This window comes from Hyperoodon ampullatus (genome assembly GCF_949752795.1).
Source record: "Hyperoodon ampullatus genome assembly, chromosome: 16".
Lineage (NCBI taxonomy): Eukaryota > Metazoa > Chordata > Mammalia > Artiodactyla > Ziphiidae > Hyperoodon > Hyperoodon ampullatus.
The window spans coordinates 79,068,690-79,095,662 of NC_136929.1; positions in this window are offsets into that span (position 1 = coordinate 79,068,690).

Genomic DNA, 26,973 nt, shown 5'->3' on the forward strand with positions numbered 1-26,973 from the left:
GGCTAAGGTGTGGGGCTGCCGGTGGGTTTCCGTTCCGGGCTAGGGTTAGGGTTAGGGAACGGCAAGGCTGAGGGCACAGGTGAGGGTGCGGACACGTGCTAGGGTCGGGGCACGTGCGGACGCGCGGGTCAGTGTCCGCGTACGGATTAGGATGAGGGTACGGCGGCGGCTAAGGTGTGGGGCTGCCGGTGGGTTTCCCTTCCGGGCTAGGGTTAGGCTTAGGGAACGGCAAGGCTGAGGGCACAGGTGAGGGTGCGGAGACGTGCTAGGGTCGGGGCACGTGCGGACGCGCGTGTCAGTGTCCGCGTACGGATTAGGATGAGGGTACGGCGGAGGCTAAGGTGTGGGGCTGCCGGTGGGTTTCCGTTTTGGGCTAGGGTTAGGGTTAGGGAACGGCAAGGCTGAGGGCACAGGTGAGGGTGCGGACACGTGCTAGGGTCGGGGCACGTGCGGACGCGCTGGTCAGTGTCCGCGTACGGATTAGGATGAGGCTACGGCGGAGGCTGAGGTGTGGGGCTGCCGGTGGGTTTCCGTTCCGGGCTAGGGTTAGGGTTAGGGAACGGCAAGGCTGAGGGCACAGGTGAGGGTGCGGACACGTGCTAGGGTCGGGGCACCTGAGGACGCGCGGGTCAGTGTCCGCGTACGGATTAGGATGAGGGTACGGTGGAGGCTAAGGTGTGGGGCTGCCGGTGGGTTTCCGTTCCGGGCTAGGGTTAGGGTTAGGGAATGGCAAGGCTGAGGGCACAGGTGAGGGTGCGGACACGTGCTAGGGTCGGGGCACGTGCGGACGTGCGGGTCAGTGGCCACGTACGGATTACGATGAGGGTACGGCGGAGGCTAAGGTGTGGGGCTGCCGGTGGGTTTCCGTTCCGGGCTAGGGTTAGGGTTAGGGAACGGCAAGGCTGAGGGCACAGGTGAGGGTGCGGACACGTGCTAGGGTCGGGGCACGTGCGGACGCGCGGGTCAGTGTCCGCGTACGGATTAGGATGAGGGTACGGCGGAGGCTAAGGTGTGGGGCTGCCTGTGTGTTTCCCTTCCGGGCTAGGGTTAGGGTTAGGGAACGGCAAGGCTGAGGGCACAGGTGAGGGTGCGGACACGTGGTAGGGTCGGGGCACGTGTGGACGCGCGTGTCAGTGTCCGCGTACGGATTAGGATGAGGGTACGGCGGAGGCTAAGGTGTGGGGCTGCCGGTGGGTTTCCGTTTTGGACTAGGGTTAGGGTTAGGGAACGGCAAGGCTGAGGGCACAGGTGAGGGTGCGGACACGTGCTAGGGTCGGGGCACGTGCGGACGCGCGGGTCAGTGTCCGTGTACGGATTAGGATGAGTGTACGGCGGAGGCTAAGGTGTGGGGCTGCCGGTGGGTTTCCCTTCCGGGCTAGGGTTAGGGTTAGGGAACGGCAAGGCTGAGGGCACAGGTGAGGGTGCGGACACGTGCTAGGGTCGGGGCACGTGCGGACGCGCGGGTCAGTGTCCGCGTACGGTGTAGGATGAGGGTACGGCGGAGGCTAAGGTGTGGGGCTGCCGGTGGGTTTCCGTTCCGGGCTAGGGTTAGGGTTAGGGAACGGCAAGGCTGAGGGCACAGGTGAGGGTGCGGACACGTGCTAGGGTCGGGGCACGTGCGGACGCGCGGGTCAGTGTCCGCGTACGGATTAGGATGAGGGTTCGGCGGAGGCTAAGGTGTGGGGCTGCCGGTGGGTTTCCCTTCCGGGCTAGGGTTAGGGTTAGGGAACGGCAAGGCTGAGGGCACAGGTGACGGTGCGGACACGTGCTAGGGTCGGGGCACGTGAGGACGCGCGGGTCAGTATCCGCGTACGGATTAGGATGAGGGTACGGCGGAGGCTAAGGTGTGGGGCTGCCGGTGGGTTTCCGTTCCGGGCTAGGGTTAGGGTTAGGGAACGGCATGTTGAGGGCACAGGTGAGGGTGCGGACACGTGCTAGGGTCGGGGCACGTGCGGACGCGCGGGTCAGTGTCCGCGTACGGATTAGGATGAGGGTACGGCGGAGGCTAAGGTGTGGGGCTGCCGGTGGGTTTCCGTTCCGGGCTAGGGTTAGGGTTAGGGAACGGCAAGGCTGAGGGCACAGGTGAGGGTGCGGACACGTGCTAGGATCGGGGCACGTGCGGACGCGCGGGTCAGTGTCCGCGTACGGATTAGGATGAGGGTACGGCGGAGGCTAAGGTGTGGGGCTGCCGGTGGGTTTCCCTTCCGGGCTAGGGTTAGGGTTAGGGAACGGCAAGGCTGAGGGCACAGGTGAGGGTGCGGACACGTGCTAGGGTCGGGGGACGTGCGGACGCGCGTGTCAGTGTCCGCGTACGGATTAGGATGAGGGTACGGCGGAGGCTAAGGTGTGGGGCTGCCGGTGGGTTTCCGTTTTGGGCTAGGGTTAGGGTTAGGGAACGGCAAGGCTGAGGGCACAGGTGAGGGTGCGGACACGTGCTAGGGTCGGGGCACGTGCGGACGCGCGGGTCAGTGTCCGCGTACGGATTAGGATGAGGGTACGGCGGAGGCTAAGGTGTGGGGCTGCCGGTGGGTTTCCGTTCCGGGCTAGGGTTAGGGTTAGGGAACGGCAAGGCTGAGGGCACAGGTGAGGGTCCGGACACGTGCTAGGGTCGGGGCACGTGCGGACGCGCGGGTCAGTGTCCGCGTACGGATTAGGATGAGGGTTCGGCGGAGGCTAAGGTGTGGGGCTGCCGGTGGGTTTCCGTTCCGGGTTAGGGTTAGGGATAGGGAACGGCAAGGCTGAGGGCACAGGTGAGGGTGCGGACACGTGCTAGGGTCGGGGCACGTGAGGACGCGCGGGTCAGTGTCCGCGTACGGATTAGGATGAGGGTACGGCGGAGGCTAAGGTGTGGGGCTGCCCGTGGGTTTCCGTTCCGGGCTAGGGTTAGGGTTAGGGAACGGCAAGGCTGAGGGCACAGGTGAGGATGCGGACACGTGCTAGGGTCGGGGCACGTGCGGACGCGCGGGTCAGTGTCCGCGTACGGATTAGGATGAGGGTACGGCGGAGGCTAAGGTGTGGGGCTGCCGGTGGGTTTCCTTTCCGGACTAGGGGTAGGGTTAGGGAACGGCAAGGCTGAGGGCACAAGTGAGGGTGCGGACACGTGCTACGGTCGGGGCACGTGCGGACGCGCGGGTCAGTGTCCGCGTACGGATTAGGATGAGGGTACGGCGGAGGCTAAGGTGTGGGGCTGCCGGTGGGTTTCCCTTCCGGGCTAGGGTTAGGGTTAGGGAACGGCAAGGCTGAGGGCTCAGGTGAGGGTGCGGACACGTGCTAGGGTCGGGGCACTTGCGGACGCGCGTGTCAGTGTCCGCGTACGGATTAGGATGAGGGTACGGCGGAGGCTAAGGTGTGGGGCTGCCGGTGGGTTTCCGTTCCGGGCTAGGGTTAGGGTTAGGGAACGGCAAGGCTGAGGGCACAGGTGAGGGTGCGGACACGTGCTAGGGTCGGGGCACGTGCGGACGCGCGTGTCAGTGTACGCGTACGGATTAGGATGAGTGTACGGTGGAGGCTAAGGTGTGGGGCTGCCGGTGGGTTTCCCTTCCGGGCTAGGGTTAGGGTTAGGGAACGGCAAGGCTGAGGGCACAGGTGAGGGTGCGGACACGTGCTAGGGTCGGGGCACGTGCGGACGCGCGGGTCAGTGTCCGCGTACGGATTAGGATGAGGGTACGGCGGAGGCTAAGGTGTGGGGCTGCCGGTGGGTTTCCCTTCTGGGCTAGGGTTAGGGTTAGGGAACGGCAAGGCTGAGGGCACAGGTGAGGGTGCGGACACGTGCTAGGGTCGGGGCACGTGCGGACGCGCGGGTCAGTGTCCGCGTACGGATTAGGATGAGGGTACGGCGGAGGCTATGGTGTGGGGCTGCCGGTGGGGTTCCGTTCCGGGCTAGGGTTAGGGTTAGGGAACGGCAAGGCTGAGGGCACAGGTGAGGGTGCGGACATGTGCTAGGGTCGGGGCACGTGCGGACGCGCGGGTCAGTGTCCGCGTACGGGTTAGGATGAGGGTTCGGCAGAGGCTAAGGTGTGGGGCTGCCGGTGGGTTTCCCTTCCGGGCTAGGGTTAGGGTTAGGGAACGGCAAGGCTGAGGGCACAGGTGAGGGTGCGGACACGTGCTAGGGTCGGGGCACGTGCGGACGCGCCGGTCAGTGTCCGCGTACGGGTTAGGATGAGGGTACGGCGGAGGCTAAGGTGTGGGGCTGCCGGTGGGTTTCCGTTCCGGGCTAGGGTTAGGGTTAGGGAACGGCAAGGCTGAGGGCACAGGTGAGGGTGCGGACACGTGCTAGGGTCGGGGCACGTGCGGACTCGCGGGTCAGTGTCCGCGTACGGATTAGGATGAGGGTACGGCGGAGGCTAAGGTGTGGGGCTGCCGGTGGGGTTCCGTTCCGGGCTAGGGTTAGGGTTAGGGAACGGCAAGGCTGAGGGCACAGGTGAGGGTGCGGACACGTGCTAGGGTCGGGGCACGTGCGGACGTGCGGGTCAGTGTCCGCGTACGGATTAGGATGAGGGTACGGCGGAGGCTAAGGTGTGGGGCTGCCGGTGGGTTTCCCTTCCGGGCTAGGGTTAGGGTTAGGGAACGGCAAGGCTGAGGGCACAGGTGAGGGTGCGGACACGTGCTAGGGTCGGGGCACGTGCGGACGCGCGTGTCAGTGTCCGCGTACGGATTAGGATGAGGGTACGGCGGAGGCTAAGGTGTGGGGCTGCCGGTGGGTTTCCGTTTTGGGCTAGGGTTAGGGTTAGGGAACGGCAAGGCTGAAGGCACAGGTGAGGGTGCGGACACGTGCTAGGGTCGGGGCACGTGCGGACGCGCGGGTCAGTGTCCGCGTACGGATTAGGATGAGGGTACGGCGGAGGCTAAGGTGTGGGGCTGCCGGTGGGTTTCCGTTCCGGGCTAGGGTTAGGGTTAGGGAACGGCAAGGCTGAGGGCACAGGTGAGGGTGCGGACACGTGCTAGGGTCGGGGCACGTGCGGACGCGCGGGTCAGTGTCCGCGTACGGATTAGGATGAGGGTACGGCGGAGGCTAAGGTGTGGGGCTGCCGGTGGGTTTCCGTTCCGGGCTAGGGTTAGGGTTAGGGAACGGCAAGGCTGAGGGCACAGGTGAGGGTCCGGACACGTGCTAGGGTCGGGGCACGTGCGGACGCGCGGGTCAGTGTCCGCGTACGGATTAGGATGAGGGTTCGGCGGAGGCTAAGGTGTGGGGCTGCCGGTGGGTTTCACTTCCGGGCTAGGGTTAGGGTTAGGGAACGGCAAGGCTGAGGGCACAGGTGACGGTGCGGACACGTGCTAGGGTCGGGGCACGTGAGGACGCGCGGGTCAGTGTCCGCGTACGGATTAGGATGAGGGTACGGCGGAGGCTAAGGTGTGGGGCTGCCGGTGGGTTTCCGTTCCTGGCTAGGGTTAGGGTTAGGGAACGGCAAGGCTGAGGGCACAGGTGAGGGAGCGGACACGTGCTATGGTCGGGGCACGTGCGGACGCGCGGGTCAGTGTCCGCGTACGGATTAGGATGAGGGTTCGGCGGAGGCTAATGTGTGGGGCTGCCGGTGGGTTTCCGTTCCGGGCTAGGGTTAGGGATAGGGAACGGCAAGGCTGAGGGCACAGGTGAGGGTGCGGACACGTGCTAGGGTCGGGGCACGTGAGGACGCGCGGGTCAGTGTTCGCGTACGGATTAGGATGAGGGTACGGCGGAGGCTAAGGTGTGGGTCTGCCGGTGGGTTTCCGTTCCGGGCTAGGGTTAGGGTTAGGGAACGGCAAGGCTGAGGGCACAGGTGAGGGTGCGGACACGTGCTAGGGTCGGGGCACGTGCGGACGCGCGGGTCAGTGTCCGCGTACAGATTAGGATGAGGGTACGGCGGAGGCTAAGGTGTGGGTCTGCTGGTGGGTTTCCGTTCCGGGCTAGGGTTAGGGTTAGGGAACGGCAAGGCTGAGGGCACAGGTGAGGGTGCGGACACGTGCTAGGGTCGGGGCACGTGCGGACGCGCGGGTCAGTGTCCGCGTACGGATTAGGATGATGGTACGGCGGAGGCTAAGGTGTGGGGCTGCCGGTGGGTTTCCGTTCCGGGCTAGGGTTAGGGTTAGGGAACGGCAAGGCTGAGGGCACAGGTGAGGGTGCGGACACGTGCTAGGGTCGGGGCACGTGCGGACGCGCGGGTCAGTGTCCGCGTACGGATTAGGATGAGGGTACCGCGGAGGCTAAGGTGTGGGGCTGCCGGTGGGTTTCCGTTCCGGGCTAGGGTTAGGGTTAGGGAATGGCAAGGCTGAGGGCACAGGTGAGGGTGCGGACACGTGCTAGGGTCGGGGCACCTGAGGACGCGCGGGTCAGTGTCCGCGTACGGTTTAGGATGAGGGTACGGCGGAGGCTAAGGTGTGGGGCTGCCGGTGGGTTTCCGTTCCGGGCTAGGGTTAGGGTTAGGGAATGGCAAGGCTGAGGGCACAGGTGAGGGTGCGGACACGTGCTAGGGTCGGGGCACGTGCGGACGCGTGGGTCAGTGTCCGCGTACGGATTAGGATGAGGGTTCGGCGGAGGCTAAGGTGTGGGGCTGCCGGTGGGTTTCACTTCCGGGCTAGGGTTAGGGTTAGGGAACGGCAAGGCTGAGGGCACAGGTGACGGTGCGGACACGTGCTAGGGTCGGGGCACGTGAGGACGCGCGGGTCAGTGTCCGCGTACGGATTAGGATGAGGGTACGGCGGAGTCTAAGGTGTAGGGCTGCCGGTGGGTTTCCCTTCCGGGCTAGGGTTAGGGTTAGGGAACGGCAAGGCTGAGGGCACAGGTGAGGGTGCGGACACGTGCTAGGGTCGGGGCACGTGAGGACGCGCGGGTCAGTGTCCGCGTACGGATTAGGATGAGGGTACGGCGGAGGCTAAGGTGTGGGGCTGCCGGTGGGTTTCCGTTCCTGGCTAGGGTTAGGGTTAGGGAACGGCAAGGCTGAGGGCACAGGTGAGGGTGCGGACACGTGCTATGGTCGGGGCACGTGCGGACGCGCGGGTCAGTGTCCACGTACGGATTAGGATGAGGGTTCGGCGGAGGCTAAGGTGTGGGGCTGCCGGTGGGTTTCCGTTCCGGGCTAGGGTTAGGGATAGGGAACGGCAAGGCTGAGGGCACAGGTGAGGGTGCGGACACGTGCTAGGGTCGGGGCACGTGAGGACGCGCGGGTCAGTGTCCGCGTACGGATTAGGATGAGGGTACGGCGGAGGCTAAGGTGTGGGTCTGCCGGTGGGTTTCCGTTCCGGGCTAGGGTTAGGGTTAGGGAACGGCAAGGCTGAGGGCACAGGTGAGGGTGCGGACACGTGCTAGGGTCGGGGCACGTGCGGACGCGCGGGTCAGTGTCCGCGTACAGATTAGGATGAGGGTACGGCGGAGGCTAAGGTGTGGGTCTGCTGGTGGGTTTCCGTTCCGGGCTAGGGTTAGGGTTAGGGAACGGCAAGGCTGAGGGCACAGCTGAGGGTGCGGACACGTGCTAGGGTCGGGGCACGTGCGGACGCGCGGGTCAGTGTCCGCGTACGGATTAGGATGATGGTACGGCGGAGGCTAAGGTGTGGGGCTGCCGGTGGGTTTCCGTTCCGGGCTAGGGTTAGGGTTAGGGAACGGCAAGGCTGAGGGCACAGGTGAGGGTGCGGACACGTGCTAGAGTCGGGGCACGTGCGGACGCGCGGGTCAGTGTCCGCGTACGGATTAGGATGAGGGTACCGCGGAGGCTAAGGTGTGGGGCTGCCGGTGGGTTTCCGTTCCGGGCTAGGGTTAGGGTTAGGGAACGGCAAGGCTGAGGGCACAGGTGAGGGTGCGGACACGTGCTAGGGTCGGGGCACCTGAGGACGCGCGGGTCAGTGTCCGCGTACGGATTAGGATGAGGGTACGGCGGAGGCTAAGGTGTGGGGCTGCCGGTGGTTTTCCGTTTTGGGCTAGGGTTAGGGTTAGGGAACGGCAAGGCTGAGGGCACAGGTGAGGGTGCGGACACGTGCTAGGGTCGGGGCACGTGCGGACGCGCGGGTCAGTGTCCGCGTACGGATTAGGATGAGGGTACAGCGGAGGCTAAGGTGTGGGGCTGCCGGTGGGTTTCCCTTCCGGGCTAGGGTTAGGGTTAGGGAACGGCAAGGCTGAGGGCACAGGTGAGGGTGCGGACACGTGCTAGGGTCGGGGCACGTGCGGACGCGCGGGTCAGTGTCCGCGTACAGATTAGGATGAGGGTACGGCGGAGGCTAAGGTGTGGGGCTGCCGGTGGGTTTCCGTTCCGGGCTAGGGTTAGGGTTAGGGAACGGCAAGGCTGAGGGCACAGGTGAGGGTGCGGACACGTGCTAGGGTCGGGGCACGTGCGGACGCGCGGGTCAGTGTCCGCGTACGGATTAGGATGAGGGTTCGGCGGAGGCTAAGGTGTGGGGCTGCCGGTGGGTTCCCGTTCCGGGCTAGGGTTAGGGTTAGGGAACGGCAAGGCTGAGGGCACAGGTGAGGGTGCGGACACGTGCTAGGGTCGGGGCACGTGCGGACGCGCGGGTCAGTGTCCGCGTAAGATTAGGATGATGGTACGGCGGAGGCTAAGGTGTGGGGCTGCCGGTGGGTTTCCGTTCCGGGCTAGGGTTAGGGTTAGGGAACGGCAAGGCTGAGGGCACAGGTGAGGGTGCGGACACGTGTTAGGGTCGGGGCACGTGCGGACGCGCGGGTCAGTGTCCGCGTACGGATTAGGATGAGGGTACCGCGGAGGCTAAGGTGTGGGGCTGCCGGTGGGTTTCCGTTCCGGGTTAGGGTTAGGGTTAGGGAACGGCAAGGCTGAGGGCACAGGTGAGGGTGCGGACACGTGCTAGGGTCGGGGCACGTGCGGACGCGCGGGTCAGTGTCCGCGTACGGATTAGGATGAGGGTACGGCGGAGTCTCAGGTGTGGGGCTCCCGGTGGGTTTCCCTTCCTGGCTAGGGTTAGGGTTAGGGAACGGCAAGGCTGAGGGCACAGGTGAGGGTGCGGACACGTTCTAGGGTCGGGGCACGTGCGGACGCGCGGGTCAGTGTCCGCGTACGGATTAGGATGAGGGTACGGCGGAGGCTAAGGTGTGGGGCTGCCGGTGGGTTTCCGTTCCGGGCTAGGGTTAGGGTTAGCGAACGGCAAGGCTGAGGGCACAGGTGAGGGTGCGGACACGTGCTAGGGTCGGGGCACGTGCGGACGCGCGGGTCAGTGTCCGCGTACGGATTAGGATGAGGGTACGGCGGAGGCTAAGGTGTGGGGCTGCCGGTGGGTTTCCGTTCCGGGCTAGGGTTAGGGTTAGGGAACGGCAAGGCTGAGGGCACAGGTGAGGGTGCGGACACGTGCTAGGGTCGGGGCACGTGCGGACGCGCGGGTCAGTGTCCGCGTACGGATTAGGATGAGGGTACGGCGGAGGCTAAGGTGTGGGGCTGCCGGTGGGTTTCCGTTCCGGGCTAGGGTTAGGGTTAGGGAACGGCAAGGCTGAGGGCACAGGTGAGGGTGCGGACACGTGCTAGGGTCGGGGCACGTGCGGACGCGCGGGTCAGTGTCCGCGTACGGATTAGGATGAGGGTACGGCGGAGGCTAAGGTGTGGGGCTGCTGGTGGGTTTCCGTTCCGGGCTAGGGTTAGGGTTAGGGAACGGCAAGGCTGAGGGCACAGGTGAGGGTGCGGACACGTGCTAGGGTCGGGGCACGTGCGGACGCGCGGGTCAGTGTCCGCGTACGGATTAGGATGAGGGTTCGGCGGAGGCTAAGGTGTGGGGCTGCCGGTGGGATTCCGTTCTGGGCTAGGGTTAGGGTTAGGGAACGGCAAGGCTGAGGGCACAGGTGAGGGTGCGGACACGTGCTAGGGTCGGGGCACGTGCGGACGCGCGGGTCAGTGTCCGCGTACGGATTAGGATGAGGGTACGGCGGAGGCTAAGGTGTGGGGCTGCCGGTGGGTTTCCGTTCCGGGCTAGGGTTAGGGTTAGTTAACGGCAAGGCTGAGGGCACAGGTGAGGGTGCGGACACGTGCTAGGGTCGGGGCACGTGCGGACACGCGGGTCAGTGTCCGCGTACGGATTAGGATGAGGGTACCGCGGAGGCTAAGGTGTTGGGCTGCCGGTGGGTTTCCGTTCCGGGTTAGGGTTAGGGTTAGGGAACGGCAAGGCTGAGGGCACAGGTGAGGGTGCGGACACGTGCTAGGGTCGGGGCACGTGCGGACGCGCGGGTCAGTGTGCGCGTACGGATTAGGATGAGGGCACGACGGAGGCTAAGGTGTGGGGCTGCCGGTGGGGTTCCGTTCCGGGCTAGGGTTAGGGTTAGGGAACGGCAAGGCTGAGGGCACAGGTGAGGGTGCGGACACGTGCTAGGGTCGGGGCACGTGCGGACGCGCGGGTCAGTGTCCGCGTACGGATTAGGATGAGTGTACGGCGGAGGCTAAGGTGTGGGGCTGCCGGTGGGTTTCCGTTCCGGGCTAGGGTTAGGGTTAGGGAACGGCAAGGCTGAGGGCACAGGTGAGGGTGCGGACACGTGCTAGGGTCGGGGCACGTGCTAACGCGCGGGTCAGTGTCCGCGTACGGATTAGGATGAGGGTACGGCGGAGGCTAAGCTGTGGGGCTGCCGGTGGGTTTCCGTTCCGGGCTAGGGTTAGGGTTAGGGAACGGCAAGGCTGAGGGCACAGGTGAGGGTGCGGACACGTGCTAGGGTCGGGGCACGTGCGGACGCGCGGGTCAGTGTCCGTGTACGGATTAGGATGAGGGTACGGCGGAGGCTAAGGTGTAGGGCTGCCGGTGGGTTTCCCTTCCGGGCTAGGGTTAGGGTTAGGGAACGGCAAGGCTGAGGGCACAGGTGAGGGTGCGGACACGTGCTAGGGTCGGGGCACGTGCGGACGCGCGGGTCAGTGTCCGCGTACGGATTAGGATGAGGGTACGGCGGAGGCTAAGGTGTGGGGCTGCCGGTGGGTTTCCGTTCCGGGCTAGGGTTAGGGTTAGTTAACGGCAAGGCTGAGGGCACAGGTGAGGGTGCGGACACGTGCTAGGGTCGGGGCACGTGCGGACGCGCGGGTCAGTGTCCGCGTACGGATTAGGATGAGGGTACCGCGGAGGCTAAGGTGTTGGGCTGCCGGTGGGTTTCCGTTCCGGGTTAGGGTTAGGGTTAGGGAACGGCAAGGCTGAGGGCACAGGTGAGGGTGCGGACACGTGCTAGGGTCGGGGCACGTGCGGACGCGCGGGTCAGTGTGCGCGTACGGATTAGGATGAGGGCACGACGGAGGCTAAGGTGTGGGGCTGCCGGTGGGGTTCCGTTCCGGGCTAGGGTTAGGGTTAGGGAACGGCAAGGCTGAGGGCACAGGTGAGGGTGCGGACACGTGCTAGGGTCGGGGCACGTGCGGACGCGCGGGTCAGTGTCCGCGTACGGATTAGGATGAGGGTACGGCGGAGGCTAAGGTGTGGGACTCCCGGTGGGTTTCCCTTCCGGGCTAGGGTTAGGGTTAGGGAACGGCAAGGCTGAGGGCACAGGTGAGGGTGCGGACACGTGCTAGGTTCGGGGCACGTGCGGACGCGCGGGTCAGTGTCCGCGTACGGATTAGGATGAGGGTACGGCGGAGGCTAAGGTGTGGGGCTGCCGGTGGGTTTCCGTTCCGGGCTAGGGTTAGGGTTAGGGAACGGCAAGGCTGAGGGCACAGGTGAGGGTGCGGACACGTGCTAGGGTCGGGGCACGTGCTAACGCGCGGGTCAGTGTCCGCGTACGGATTAGGATGAGGGTACGGCGGAGGCTAAGCTGTGGGGCTGCCGGTGGGTTTCCGTTCCGGGCTAGGGTTAGGGTTAGGGAACGGCAAGGCTGAGGGCACAGGTGAGGGTGCGGACACGTGCTAGGGTCGGGGCACGTGCGGACGCGCGGGTCAGTGTCCGTGTACGGATTAGGATGAGGGTACGGCGGAGGCTAAGGTGTAGGGCTGCCGGTGGGTTTCCCTTCCGGGCTAGGGTTAGGGTTAGGGAACGGCAAGGCTGAGGGCACAGGTGAGGGTGCGGACACGTGCTAGGGTCGGGGCATGTGCGGACGCGCGGGTCAGTGTCCGTGTACGGATTAGGATGAGGGTACGGCGGAGGCTAAGGTGTGGGGCTGCCGGTGGGTATCCGTTCCGGGCTAGGGTTAGGGTTAGGGAACGGCAAGGCTGAGGGCACAGGTGAGGGTGCGGACATGTGCTAGGGTCGGGGCACGTGCGGACGCGCGGGTCAGTGTCCGCGTACGGATTAGGATGAGGGTACGGCGGAGGCTAAGGTGTGGGGCTGCCGGTGGGTTTCCGTTCCGGGCTAGGGTTAGGGTTAGGGAACGGCAAGGCTGAGGGCACAGGTGAGGGTGCGGACACGTGCTAGGGTCGGGGCACGTGCGGACGCGCGGGTCAGTGTCCGTGTACGGATTAGGATGAGGGTACGGCGGAGGCTAAGGTGTGGGGCTGCCGGTGGGTTTCCGTTCCGGGCTAGGGTTAGGGTTAGGGAACGGCAAGGCTGAGGGCACAGGTGAGGGTGCGGACACGTGCTGGGGTCGGGGCACGTGCGGACGCGCGGGTCAGTGTCCGCGTACGGATTAGGATGAGGGTACGGCGGAGGCTAAGGTGTGGGGCTGCCGGTGGGTTTCCCTTCAGGGCTAGGGTTAGGCTTAGGGAACGGCAAGGCTGAGGGCACAGGTGAGGGTGCGGACACGTGCTAGGGTCGGGGCACGTGCGGACGCGCGGGTCAGTGTCCGCGTACGGATTAGGATGAGGGTACGGCGGAGGCTAAGGTGTGGGGCTGCCGGTGGGGTTCCGTTCCGGGCTAGGGTTAGGGTTAGGGAACGGCAAGGCTGAGGGCACAGGTGAGGGTGCGGACACGTGCTAGGGTCGGGGCACGTGCGGACGCGCGGGTCAGTGTCCGCGTATGGATTAGGATGAGGGTACGGCGGAGGCTAAGGTGTGGGGCTGCCGGTGGGTTTCCCTTCCGGGCTAGGGTTAGGGTTAGGGAACGGCAAGGCTGAGGGCACAGGTGAGGGTGCGGACACGTGCTAGGGTCGGGGCACGTGCGGACGCGCGGGTCAGAGTCCGCGTACGGATTAGGATGAGGGTACGGTGGAGGCTAAGGTATGGGGCTGCCGGTGGGTTTCCGTTCCGGGCTAGGGTTAGGGTTAGGGAATGGCAAGGCTGAGGGCACAGGTGAGGGTCCGGACACGTGCTAGGGTCGGGGCACGTGCGGACGCGCGGGTCAGTGTCCGCGTACGGATTAGGATGAGGGTTCGGCGGAGGCTAAGGTGTGGGGCTGCCGGTGGGTTTCCCTTCCGGGCTAGGGTTAGGGTTAGGGAACGGCAAGGCTGAGGGCACAGGTGAGGGTGCGGACACGTGCTAGGGTCGGGGCACCTGAGGACGCGCGGGTCAGTGTCCGCGTACGGATTAGGATGAGGGTACGGCGGAGGCTAAGGTGTGGGGCTGCCGGTGGTTTTCCGTTTTGGGCTAGGGTTAGGGTTAGGGAACGGCAAGGCTGAGGGCACAGGTGAGGGTGCGGACACGTGCTAGGGTCGGGGCACGTGCGGACGCGCGGGTCAGTGTCCGCGTACGGATTAGGATGAGGGTACAGCGGAGGCTAAGGTGTGGGGCTGCCGGTGGGTTTCCCTTCCGGGCTAGGGTTAGGGTTAGGGAACGGCAAGGCTGAGGGCACAGGTGAGGGTGCGGACACGTGCTAGGGTCGGGGCACGTGCGGACGCGCGGGTCAGTGTCCGCGTACAGATTAGGATGAGGGTACGGCGGAGGCTAAGGTGTGGGGCTGCCGGTGGGTTTCCGTTCCGGGCTAGGGTTAGGGTTAGGGAACGGCAAGGCTGAGGGCACAGGTGAGGGTGCGGACACGTGCTAGGGTCGGGGCACGTGCGGACGCGCGGGTCAGTGTCCGCGTACGGATTAGGATGAGGGTTCGGCGGAGGCTAAGGTGTGGGGCTGCCGGTGGGTTCCCGTTCCGGGCTAGGGTTAGGGTTAGGGAACGGCAAGGCTGAGGGCACAGGTGAGGGTGCGGACACGTGCTAGGGTCGGGGCACGTGCGGACGCGCGGGTCAGTGTCCGCGTAAGATTAGGATGATGGTACGGCGGAGGCTAAGGTGTGGGGCTGCCGGTGGGTTTCCGTTCCGGGCTAGGGTTAGGGTTAGGGAACGGCAAGGCTGAGGGCACAGGTGAGGGTGCGGACACGTGTTAGGGTCGGGGCACGTGCGCACGCGCGGGTCAGTGTCCGCGTACGGATTAGGATGAGGGTACCGCGGAGGCTAAGGTGTGGGGCTGCCGGTGGGTTTCCGTTCCGGGTTAGGGTTAGGGTTAGGGAACGGCAAGGCTGAGGGCACAGGTGAGGGTGCGGACACGTGCTAGGGTCGGGGCACGTGCGGACGCGCGGGTCAGTGTCCGCGTACGGATTAGGATGAGGGTACGGCGGAGTCTCAGGTGTGGGGCTCCCGGTGGGTTTCCCTTCCTGGCTAGGGTTAGGGTTAGGGAACGGCAAGGCTGAGGGCACAGGTGAGGGTGCGGACACGTTCTAGGGTCGGGGCACGTGCGGACGCGCGGGTCAGTGTCCGCGTACGGATTAGGATGAGGGTACGGCGGAGGCTAAGGTGTGGGGCTGCCGGTGGGTTTCCGTTCCGGGCTAGGGTTAGGGTTAGCGAACGGCAAGGCTGAGGGCACAGGTGAGGGTGCGGACACGTGCTAGGGTCGGGGCACGTGCGGACGCGCGGGTCAGTGTCCGCGTACGGATTAGGATGAGGGTACGGCGGAGGCTAAGGTGTGGGGCTGCCGGTGGGTTTCCGTTCCGGGCTAGGGTTAGGGTTAGGGAACGGCAAGGCTGAGGGCACAGGTGAGGGTGCGGACACGTGCTAGGGTCGGGGCACGTGCGGACGCGCGGGTCAGTGTCCGCGTACGGATTAGGATGAGGGTACGGCGGAGGCTAAGGTGTGGGGCTGCCGGTGGGTTTCCGTTCCGGGCTAGGGTTAGGGTTAGGGAACGGCAAGGCTGAGGGCACAGGTGAGGGTGCGGACACGTGCTAGGGTCGGGGCACGTGCGGACGCGCGGGTCAGTGTCCGCGTACGGATTAGGATGAGGGTACGGCGGAGGCTAAGGTGTGGGGCTGCTGGTGGGTTTCCGTTCCGGGCTAGGGTTAGGGTTAGGGAACGGCAAGGCTGAGGGCACAGGTGAGGGTGCGGACACGTGCTAGGGTCGGGGCACGTGCGGACGCGCGGGTCAGTGTCCGCGTACGGATTAGGATGAGGGTTCGGCGGAGGCTAAGGTGTGGGGCTGCCGGTGGGATTCCGTTCTGGGCTAGGGTTAGGGTTAGGGAACGGCAAGGCTGAGGGCACAGGTGAGGGTGCGGACACGTGCTAGGGTCGGGGCACGTGCGGACGCGCGGGTCAGTGTCCGCGTACGGATTAGGATGAGGGTACGGCGGAGGCTAAGGTGTGGGGCTGCCGGTGGGTTTCCGTTCCGGGCTAGGGTTAGGGTTAGTTAACGGCAAGGCTGAGGGCACAGGTGAGGGTGCGGACACGTGCTAGGGTCGGGGCACGTGCGGACGCGCGGGTCAGTGTCCGCGTACGGATTAGGATGAGGGTACCGCGGAGGCTAAGGTGTTGGGCTGCCGGTGGGTTTCCGTTCCGGGTTAGGGTTAGGGTTAGGGAACGGCAAGGCTGAGGGCACAGGTGAGGGTGCGGACACGTGCTAGGGTCGGGGCACGTGCGGACGCGCGGGTCAGTGTGCGCGTACGGATTAGGATGAGGGCACGACGGAGGCTAAGGTGTGGGGCTGCCGGTGGGGTTCCGTTCCGGGCTAGGGTTAGGGTTAGGGAACGGCAAGGCTGAGGGCACAGGTGAGGGTGCGGACACGTGCTAGGGTCGGGGCACGTGCGGACGCGCGGGTCAGTGTCCGCGTACGGATTAGGATGAGGGTACGGCGGAGGCTAAGGTGTGGGACTCCCGGTGGGTTTCCCTTCCGGGCTAGGGTTAGGGTTAGGGAACGGCAAGGCTGAGGGCACAGGTGAGGGTGCGGACATGTGCTAGGTTCGGGGCACGTGCGGACGCGCGGGTCAGTGTCCGCGTACGGATTAGGATGAGGGTACGGCGGAGGCTAAGGTGTGGGGCTGCCGGTGGGTTTCCGTTCCGGGCTAGGGTTAGGGTTAGGGAACGGCAAGGCTGAGGGCACAGGTGAGGGTGCGGACACGTGCTAGGGTCGGGGCATGTGCGGACGCGCGGGTCAGTGTCCGTGTACGGATTAGGATGAGGGTACGGCAGAGGCTAAGGTGTGGGGCTGCCGGTGGGTATCCGTTCCGGGCTAGGGTTAGGGTTAGGCAACGGCAAGGCTGAGGGCACAGGTGAGGGTGCGGACATGTGCTAGGGTCGGGGCACGTGCGGACGCGCGGGTCAGTGTCCGCGTACGGATTAGGATGAGGGTACGGCGGAGGCTAAGGTGTGGGGCTGCCGGTGGGTTTCCGTTCCGGGCTAGGGTTAGGGTTAGGGAACGGCAAGGCTGAGGGCACAGGTGAGGGTGCGGACACGTGCTAGGGTCGGGGCACGTGCGGACGCGCGGGTCAGTGTCCGTGTACGGATTAGGATGAGGGTACGGCGGAGGCTAAGGTTTGGGGCTGCCGGTGGGTTTCCGTTCCGGGCTAGGGTTAGGGTTAGGGAACGGCAAGGCTGAGGGCCCAGGTGAGGGTGCGGACACGTGCTGGGGTCGGGGCACGTGCGGACGCGCGGGTCAGTGTCCGCGTACGGATTAGGATGAGGGTACGGCGGAGGCTAAGGTGTGGGGCTGCCGGTGGGTTTCCCTTCCGGGCTAGGGTTAGGCTTAGGGAACGGCAAGGCTGAGGGCACAGGTGAGGGTGCGGACACGTGCTAGGGTCGGGGCACGTGCGGACGCGCGGGTCAGTGTCCGCGTACGGATTAGGATGAGGGTACGGCGGAGGCTAAGGTGTGGGGCTGCCGGTGGGATTCCGTTCCGGGCTAGGGTTAGGGTTAGGGAACGGCAAGGCTGAGGGCACAGGTGAGGGTGCGGACACGTGCTAGGGTCGGGGCACGTGCGGACGCGCGGGTCAGTGTCCGCGTATGGATTAGGATGAGGGTACGGCGGAGGCTAAGGTGTGGGGCTGCCGGTGGGTTTCCCTTCCGGGCTAGGGTTAGGGTTAGGGAACGGCAAGGCTGAGGGCACAGGTGAGGGTGCGGACACGTGCTAGGGTCGGGGCACGTGCGGACGCGCGGGTCAGAGTCCGCGTACGGATTAGGATGAGGGTACGGTGGAGGCTAAGGTATGGGGCTGCCGGTGGGTTTCCGTTCCGGGCTAGGGTTAGGGTTAGGGAATGGCAAGGCTGAGGGCACAGGTGAGGGTCCGGACACGTGCTAGGGTCGGGGCACGTGCGGACGCGCGGGTCAGTGTCCGCGTACGGATTAGGATGAGGGTTCGGCGGAGGCTAAGGTGTGGGGCTGCCGGTGGGTTTCCCTTCCGGGCTAGGGTTAGGGTTAGGGAACGGCAAGGCTGAGGGGACAGGTGACGGTGCGGACACGTACTAGGGTCGGGGCACGTGAGGACGCGTGGGTCAGTGTCCGCGTACGGATTAGGATGAGGGTACGGCGGAGTGTAAGGTGTAGGGCTGCTGGTGGGTTTCCCTTCCGGGCTAGGGTTAGGGTTAGGGAACGGCAAGGCTGAGGGCACAGGTGAGGGTGCGGACACGTGCTAGGGTCGGGGCACGTGCGGACGCGCGGGTCAGAGTCCGCGTACGGATTAGGATGAGGGTACGGTGGAGGCTAAGGTATGGATCTGCCGGTGGGTTTCCGTTCCGGGCTAGGGTTAGGGTTAGGGAACGGCAAGGCTGAGGGCACAGGTGAGGGTCCGGACACGTGCTAGGGTCGGGGCACGTGCGGACGCGCGGGTCAGTGTCCGCGTACGGATTAGGATGAGGGTTCGGCGGAGGCTAAGGTGTGGGGCTGCCGGTGGGTTTCCTTTCCGGGCTAGGGTTAGGGTTAGGGAACGGCAAGGCTGAGGGGACAGGTGACGGTGCGGACACGTACTAGGGTCGGGGCACGTGAGGACGCGCGGGTCAGTGTCCGCGTACGGATTAGGATGAGGGTACGGCGGAGTCTAAGGTGTAGGGCTGCCGGTGGGTTTCCCTTCCGGGCTAGGGTTAGGGTTAGGGAACGGCAAGGCTGAGGGCACAGGTGAGGGTGCGGACACGTGCTAGGGTCGGGGCACGTGCGGACGCGCGGGTCAGTGTCCGTGTACGGATTAGGATGAGGGTACGGCGGAGGCTAAGGTGTGGGGCTGCCGGTGGGTTTCCGTTCCGGGCTAGGGTTAGGGTTAGGGAACGGCAAGGCTGAGGGCACAGGTGAGGGTGCGGACACGTGCTAGGGTCGGGGCACGTGCGGACGCGCGTGTCAGTATCCGCGTACGGATTAGGATGAGGGTACGGCGGAGGCTAAGGTGTGGGGCTGCCGGTGGGTTTCCCTTCCGGGCTAGGGTTAGGGTTAGGGAACGGCAAGGCTGAGGGCACAGGTGAGGGTGCGGACACGTGCTAGGGTCGGGGCACGTGCGGACGCGCGGGTCAGTGTCCGCGTACGGATTAGGATGAGGGTACGGCGGAGGCTAAGGTGTGGGGCTGCCGGTGGTTTTCCGTTCCGGGCTAGGGTTAGGGTTAGGGAACGGCAAGGCTGAGGGCACAGGTGAGGGTGCGGACACGTGCTAGGGTCGGGGCACGTGCGGACGCGTGGGTCAGTGTCCGCGTACGGATTAGGATGAGGGTACGGCGGAGGCTAAGGTGTGGGGCTGCCGGTGGGTTTCCGTTCCGGGCTAGGGTTAGGGTTAGGGAACGGCAAGGCTTAGGGCACAGGTGAGGGTGCGGACACGTGCTAGGGTCGGGGAACGTGCGGACGCGCGGGTCAGTGTCTGCGTACGGATTAGGATGAGGGTACGGCGCAGTCTAAGGTGTAGGGCTGCCGGTGGGTTTCCCTTCCGGGCTAGGGTTAGGGTTAGGGAACGGCAAGGCTGAGGGCACAGGTGAGGGTGCGGACACGTGCTAGGGTCGGGGCACGTGCGGACGCGCGGGTCAGTGTCCGCGTACGGATTAGGATGAGGGTACGGCGGAGGCTAAGGTGTGGGGCTGCCGGTGGGTTTCCGTTCCGGGCTAGGGTTAGGGTTAGCGAACGGCAAGGCTGAGGGCACAGGTGAGGGTGCGGACACGTGCTAGGGTCGGGGCACGTGCGGACGCGCGGGTCAGTGTCCGCGTACGGATTAGGATGAGGGTACGGCGGAGGCTAAGGTGTGGGGCTGCCGGTGGGTTTCCGTTCCGGGCTAGGGTTAGGGTTAGGGAACGGCAAGGCTGAGGGCACAGGTGAGGGTGCGGACACGTGCTAGGGTCGGGGCACGTGCGGACGCGCGGGTCAGTGTCCGCGTACGGATTAGGATGAGGGTACGGCGCAGTCTAAGGTGTAGGGCTGCCGGTGGGTTTCCCTTCCGGGCTAGGGTTAGGGTTAGGGAACGGCAAGGCTGAGGGCACAGGTGAGGGTGCGGACACGTGCTAGGGTCGGGGCACGTGCGGACGCGCGGGTCAGTGTCCGCGTACGGATTAGGATGAGGGTACGGCGGAGGCTAAGGTGTGGGGCTGCCGGTGGGTTTCCGTTCCGGGCTAGGGTTAGGGTTAGCGAACGGCAAGGCTGAGGGCACAGGTGAGGGTGCGGACACGTGCTAGGGTCGGGGCACGTGCGGACGCGCGGGTCAGTGTCCGCGTACGGATTAGGATGAGGGTACGGCGGAGGCTAAGGTGTGGGGCTGCCGGTGGGTTTCCGTTCCGGGCTAGGGTTAGGGTTAGGGAACGGCAAGGCTGAGGGCACAGGTGAGGGTGCGGACACGTGCTAGGGTCGGGGCACGTGCGGACGCGCGTGTCAGTGTCCGCGTACGGATTAGGATGAGGGTACGGCGGAGGCTAAGGTGTGGGGCTGCCGGTGGGTTTCCGTTCCGGGCTAGGGTTAGGGTTAGCGAACGGCAAGGCTGAGGGCACAGGTGAGGGTGCGGACACGTGCTAGGGTCGGGGCACGTGCGGACGCGCGGGTCAGTGTCCGCGTACGGATTAGGATGAGGGTACGGCGGAGGCTAAGGTGTGGGGCTGCCGGTGGGTTTCCGTTCCGGGCTAGGGTTAGGGTTAGGGAACGGCAAGGCTGAGGGCACAGGTGAGGGTGCGGACACGTGCTAGGGTCGGGGCACGTGCGGACGCGCGGGTCAATGTCCGCGTACGGATTAGGATGAGGGTACGGCGGAGGCTAAGGTGTGGGGCTGCCGGTGGGGTTCCGTTCCGGGCTAGGGTTAGGGTTAGGGAACGGCAAGGCTGAGGGCACAGGTGAGGGTGCGGACACGTGCTAGGGTCGGGGCACGTGCGGACGCGCGTGTCAGTGTCCGCGTACGGATTAGGATGAGGGTACGGTGGAGGCTAAGGTGTGGGGCTGCCGGTGGGTTTCCCTTCCGGGCTAGGGTTAGGGTTAGGGAACGGCAAGGCTGAGGGCACAGGTGAGGGTGCGGACACGTGCTAGGGTCGGGGCACGTGCGGATGCGTGGGTCAGTGTCCGCGTACGGATTAGGATGAGGGTACGGCGGAGGCTAAGGTGTGGGGCTGCCGGTGGGTTTCCGTTCCGGGCTAGGGTTAGGGTTAGGGAACGGCAAGGCTGAGGGCACAGGTGAGGGTGCGGACACGTGGTAGGGTCAGGGCACGTGCGGACGCGCGGGTCAGTGTCCGCGTACGGATTAGGATGAGGGTACGGCGGAGGCTAAGGTATGGGGCTGCCGGTGGGTTTCCGTTCCGGGCTAGGGTTAGGGTTAGGGAACGGCAAGGCTGAGGGCACCGGTGAGGGTCCGGACACGTGCTAGGGTCGGGGCACGTGCGGACGCGCGGGTCAGTGTCCGCGTACGGATTAGGATGAGGGTTCGGCGGAGGCTAAGGTGTGGGGCTGCCGGTGAGTTTCCCTTCCGGGCTAGGGTTAGGGTTAGGGAACGGCAAGGCTGAGGGCACAGGTGACGGTGCGGACACGTGCTAGGGTCGGGGCACGTGAGGACGCGCGGGTCAGTGTCCGCGTACGGATTAGGATGAGGGTACGGCGGAGTCTAAGGTGTAGGGCTGCCGGTGGGTTTCCCTTCCGGGCTAGGGTTAGGGTTAGGGAACGGCAAGGCTGAGGGCACAGGTGAGGGTGCGGACACGTGCTAGGGTCGGGGCACGTGAGGACGCGCGGGTCAGTGTCCGCGTACGGATTAGGATGAGGGTACGGCGGAGGCTAAGGTGTGGGGCTGCCGGTGGGTTTCCGTTCCGGGGTAGGGTTAGGGTTAGGGAACGGCAAGGCTGAGGGCACAGGTGAGGGTGCGGACACGTGCTAGGGTCGGGGCACGTGCGGACGTGCGGGTCAGTGTCCGCGTACGGATTAGGATGAGGGTTCGGCGGAGGCTAAGGTGTGGGGCTGCCGGTGGGTTTCCGTTTCGGGCTAGGGTTAGGGATAGGGAACGGCAAGGCTGAGGGCACAGGTGAGGGTGCGGACACGTGCTAGGGTCGTGGCACGTGAGGACGCGCGGGTCAGTGTCCGCGTACGGATTAGGATGAGGGTACGGCGGAGGCTAAGGTGTGGGGCTGCCTGTGGGTTTCCGTTCCGGGCTAGGGTTAGGGTTAGGGAACGGCAAGGCTGAGGGCTCAGGTGAGGGTGCGGACACGTGCTAGGTTCGGGTCACTTGCGGACGCGCGTGTCAGTGTCCGCGTACGGATGAGGATGAGGGTACGGCGGAGGCTAAGGTGTGGGGCTGCCGGTGGGTTTCCCTTCCGGGCTAGGGTTAGGGTTAGGGAACGGCAAGGCTGAGGGCACAGGTGAGGGTGCGGACACGTGCTAGGGTCGGGGCACGTGCGGACGCGCGTGTCAGTATCCGCGTACGGATTAGGATGAGGGTACGGCGGAGGCTAAGGTGTGGGGCTGCCGGTGGGTTTCCCTTCCGGGCTAGGGTTAGGGTTAGGGAACGGCAAGGCTGAGGGCACAGGTGAGGGTGCGGACACGTGCTAGGGTCGGGGCACGTGCGGACGCGCGGGTCAGTGTTCGCGTACGGATTAGGATGAGGGTACCGCGGAGGCTAAGGTGTGGGGCTCCCGGTGGGTTTCCCTTCCGGGCTAGGGTTAGGGTTAGGGAACGGCAAGGCTGAGGGCACAGGTGAGGGTGCGGACACGTGCTAGGGTCGGGGCACGTGCGGACGCGTGGGTCAGTGTCCGCGTACGGATTAGGATGAGGGTACGGCGGAGGCTAAGGTGTGGGGCTGCCGGTGGGTTTCCGTTCCGGGCTAGGGTTAGGGTTAGGGAACGGCAAGGCTGAGGGCACAGGTGAGGGTGCGGACACGTGCTAGGGTCGGGGAACGTGCGGACGCGCGGGTCAGTGTCCGCGTACGGATTAGGATGAGGGTACGGCGCAGTCTAAGGTGTAGGGCTGCCGGTGGGTTTCCCTTCCGGGCTAGGGTTAGGGTTAGGGAACGGCAAGGCTGAGGGCACAGGTGAGGGTGCGGACACGTGCTAGGGTCGGGGCACGTGCGGACGCGCGGGTCAGTGTCCGCGTACGGATTAGGATGAGGGTACGGCGGAGGCTAAGGTGTGGGGCTGCCGGTGGGTTTCCGTTCCGGGCTAGGGTTAGGGTTAGCGAACGGCAAGGCTGAGGGCACAGGTGAGGGTGCGGACACGTGCTAGGGTCGGGGCACGTGCGGACGCGCGGGTCAGTGTCCGCGTACGGATTAGGATGAGGGTACGGCGGAGGCTAAGGTGTGGGGCTGCCGGTGGGTTTCCGTTCCGGGCTAGGGTTAGGGTTAGGGAACGGCAAGGCTGAGGGCACAGGTGAGGGTGCGGACACGTGCTAGGGTCGGGGCACGTGCGGACGCGCGTGTCAGTGTCCGCGTACGGATTAGGATGAGGGTACGGCGGAGGCTAAGGTGTGGGGCTGCCGGTGGTTTTCCGTTTTGGGCTAGGGTTAGGGTTAGGGAACGGCAAGGCTGAGGGCACAGGTGAGGGTGCGGACACGTGCTAGGGTCGGGGCACGTGCGGACGCGCGGGTCAGTGTCCGCGTATGGATTAGGATGAGGGTACGGCGGAGGCTAAGGTGTGGGGCTGCCGGTGGGTTTCCCTTCCGGGCTAGGGTTAGGGTTAGGGAACGGCAAGGCTGAGGGCACAGGTGAGGGTGCGGACACGTGCTAGGGTCGGGGCACGTGCGGACGCGCGGGTCAGTGTCCGCGTACAGATTAGGATGAGGTTACGGCGGAGGCTAAGGTGTGGGGCTGCCGGTGGGTTTCCGTTCCGGGCTAGGGTTAGGGTTAGGGAACGGCAAGGCTGAGGGCACAGGTGAGGGTGCGGACACGTGCTAGGGTCGGGGCACGTGCGGACGCGCGGGTCAGTGTCCGCGTACGGATTAGGATGAGGGTTCGGCGGAGGCTAAGGTGTGGGGCTGCCGGTGGGTTCCCGTTCCGGGCTAGGTTTAGGGTTAGGGAACGGCAAGGCTGAGGGCACAGGTGAGGGTGCGGACACGTGCTAGGGTCGGGGCACGTGCGGACGCGCGGGTCAGTGTCCGCGTACGGATTAGGATGATGGTACGGCGGAGGCTAAGGTGTGGGGCTGCCGGTGGGTTTCCGTTCCGGGCTAGGGTTAGGGTTAGGGAACGGCAAGGCTGAGGGCACAGGTGAGGGTGCGGACACGTGTTAGGGTCGGGGCACGTGCGGACGCGCGGGTCAGTGTCCGCGTACGGATTAGGATGAGGGTACCGCGGAGGCTAAGGTGTGGGGCTGCCGGTGGGTTTCCGTTCCGGGTTAGGGTTAGGGTTAGGGAACGGCAAGGCGGAGGGCACAGGTGAGGGTGCGGACACGTGCTAGGGTCGGGGCACGTGCGGACGCGCGGGTCAGTGTCCGCGTACGGATTAGGATGAGGGTACGGCGGAGTCTAAGGTGTGGGGCTGCCGGTGGGTTTCCCTTCCTGGCTAGGGTTAGGGTTAGGGAACGGCAAGGCTGAGGGCACAGGTGAGGGTGCGGACACGTTCTAGGTTCGGGGCACGTGCGGACGCGCGGGTCAGTGTCCGCGTACGGATTAGGATGAGGGTACGGCGGAGGCTAAGGTGTGGGGCTGCCGGTGGGTTTCCGTTCCGGGCTAGGGTTAGGGTTAGGGAACGGCAAGGCTGAGGGCACAGGTGAGGGTGCGGACACGTGCTAGGGTCGGGGCACGTGCGGACGCGCGGGTCAGTGTCCGCGTACGGATTAGGATGAGGGTACGGCGGAGGCTAAGGTGTGGGGCTGCCGGTGGGTTTCCGTTCCGGGCTAGGGTTAGGGTTAGGGAACGGCAAGGCTGAGGGCACAGGTGAGGGTGCGGACACGTGCTAGGGTCGGGGCACGTGCGGACGCGCGGGTCAGTGTCCGCGTACGGATTAGGATGAGGGTACGGCGGAGGCTAAGGTGTGGGGCTGCCGGTGGGTTTCCCTTCCGTGCTAGGGTTAGGGTTAGGGAACGGCAAGGCTGAGGGCACAGGTGAGGGTGCGGACACGTGCTAGGGTCGGGGCACGTGCGGACGCGCGGGTCAGTGTCCGCGTACGGATTAGGATGAGGGTACGGCGGAGGCTAAGGTGTGGGGCTGCCGGTGGGTTTCCGTTCCGGGCTAGGGTTAGGGTTAGGGAACGGCAAGGCTGAGGGCACAGGTGAGGGTGCGGACACGTGCTAGGGTCGGGGCACGTGCGGACGCGCGGGTCAGTGTCTGCGTACGGATTAGGATGAGGGTTCGGCGGAGGCTAAGGTGTGGGGCTGCCGGTGGGTTTCCGTTCCGGGCTAGGGTTAGGGTTAGGGAACGGCAAGGCTGAGGGCACAGGTGAGGGTGCGGACACGTGCTAGGGTCGGGGCACGTGCGGACGCGCGGGTCAGTGTCCGCGTACGGATTAGGATGAGGGTACGGCGGAGGCTAAGGTGTGGGGCTGCCGGTGGGTTTCCGTTCCGGGCTAGGGTTAGGGTTAGGGAACGGCAAGGCTGAGGGCACAGGTGAGGGTGCGGACACGTGCTAGGGTCGGGGCACGTGCGGACGCGCGGGTCAGTGTCCGCGTACGGATTAGGATGAGGGTACCGCGGAGGCTAAGGTGTTGGGCTGCCGGTGGGTTTCCGTTCCGGGTTAGGGTTAGGGTTAGGGAACGGCAAGGCTGAGGGCACAGGTGAGGGTGCGGACACGTGCTAGGGTCGGGGCATGTGCGGACGCGCGGGTCAGTGTGCGCGTACGGATTAGGATGAGGGTACGACGGAGGCTAAGGTGTGGGTCTGCCGGTGGTGTTCCGTTCCGGGCTAGGGTTAGGGTTAGGGAACGGCAAGGCTGAGGGCACAGGTGAGGGTGCGGACACGTGCTAGGGTCGGGGCACGTGCGGACGCGCGGGTCAGTGTCCGCGTACGGATTAGGATGAGGGTACGGCGGAGGCTAAGGTGTGGGACTCCCGGTGGGTTTCCCTTCCGGGCTAGGGTTAGGGTTAGGGAACGGCAAGGCTGAGGGCACAGGTGAGGGTGCGGACACGTGCTAGGTTCGGGGCACGTGCGGACGCGCGGGTCAGTGTCCGCGTACGGATTAGGATGAGGGTACGGCGGAGGCTAAGGTGTGGGGCTGCCGGTGGGTTTCCGTTCCGGGCTAGGGTTAGGGTTAGGGAACGGCAAGGCTGAGGGCACAGGTGAGGGTGCGGACACGTGCTAGGGTCGGGGCACGTGCGGACGCGCGGGTCAGTGTCCGCGTACGGATTAGGATGAGGGTACGGCGGAGGCTAAGCTGTGGGGCTGCCGGTGGGTTTCCGTTCCGGGCTAGGGTTAGGGTTAGGGAACGGTAAGGCTGAGGGCACAGGTGAGGGTGCGGACACGTGCTAGGGTCGGGGCACGTGCGGACGCGCGGGTCAGTGTCCGTGTACGGATTAGGATGAGGGTACGGCGGAGGCTAAGGTGTAGGGCTGCCGGTGGGTTTCCCTTCCGGGCTAGGGTTAGGGTTAGGGAACGGCAAGGCTGAGGGCACAGGTGAGGGTGCGGACACGTGCTAGGGTCGGGGCACGTGCGGACGCGCGGGTCAGTGTCCGCGTACGGATTAGGATGAGGGTACGGCGGAGGCTAAGGTGTGGGGCTGCCGGTGGGTTTCCCTTCCGGGCTAGGGTTAGGGTTAGGGAACGGCAAGGCTGAGGGCACAGGTGAGGGTGCGGACACGTACTAGGGTCGGGGCACGTGCGGACGCGCGTGTCAGTGTCCGCGTACGGATTAGGATGAGGGTACGGCGGAGGCTAAGGTGTGGGGCTGCCGGTGGGTTTCCCTTCTGGGCTAGGGTTAGGGTTAGGGAACGGCAAGGCTGAGGGCACAGGTGAGGGTGCGGACAAGTGCTAGGGTCGGGGCACGTGCGGACGCGCGGGTCAGTGTCCGCGTACGGATTAGGATGAGGGTACGGCGGAGGCTAAGGTGTGGGGCTGCCGGTGGGTTTCCGTTCCGGGCTAGGGTTAGGGTTAGGGAACGGCAAGGCTGAGGGCACAGGTGAGGGTGCGGACACGTGCTAGGGTCGGGGCACGTGCGGACGCGCGGGTCAGTGTCCGCGTACGGATTAGGATGAGGGTTCGGCGGAGGCTAAGGTGTGGGGCTGCCGGTGGGTTTCCCTTCCGGGCTAGGGTTAGGGTTAGGGAACGGCAAGGCTGAGGGCACAGGTGACGGTGCGGACACGTGCTAGGGTCGGGGCACGTGAGGACGCGCGGGTCAGTGTCCGCGTACGGATTAGGATGAGGGTACGGCGGAGGCTAAGGTGTGGGGCTGCCGGTGGGTTTCCGTTCCGAGCTAGGGTTAGGGTTAGGGAACGGCAAGGCTGAGGGCACAGGTGAGGGTGCGGACACGTGCTAGGGTCGGGGCACGTGCGGACGCGCGGGTCAGTGTCCGCGTACGGATTAGGATGAGGGTACCGCGGAGGCTAAGGTGTGGGGCTGCCGGTGGGTTTCCGTTCCGGGTTAGGGTTAGGGTTAGGGAACGGCAAGGCTGAGGGCACAGGTGACGGTGC